The following is a 203-nucleotide window of genomic DNA, read 5'->3' as shown; positions in this document are numbered from 1 at the left end:
GAGTATGCAAAGAACTCTTGAAACTCAACAGTAAGGAAACAACACAGTTAAAAAATGAGCCAGAGGTCGTCACAAACGCCTCATCCAAGAGATAAACAGATGGCAAATGAGCATAGGAAAGACGCTCCACATCATATGTTATCTGGAAAATGCAGAGCAAGACCGCGCGCTCTGCCTGCACACCTACTAGAATGGCCCGAATC

Source organism: Suricata suricatta, chromosome 15 (assembly GCF_006229205.1).
Source record: "Suricata suricatta isolate VVHF042 chromosome 15, meerkat_22Aug2017_6uvM2_HiC, whole genome shotgun sequence".
Taxonomy (NCBI): Eukaryota; Metazoa; Chordata; class Mammalia; order Carnivora; family Herpestidae; genus Suricata; species Suricata suricatta.
Note: the sequence above shows the minus strand (reverse complement) of the source record.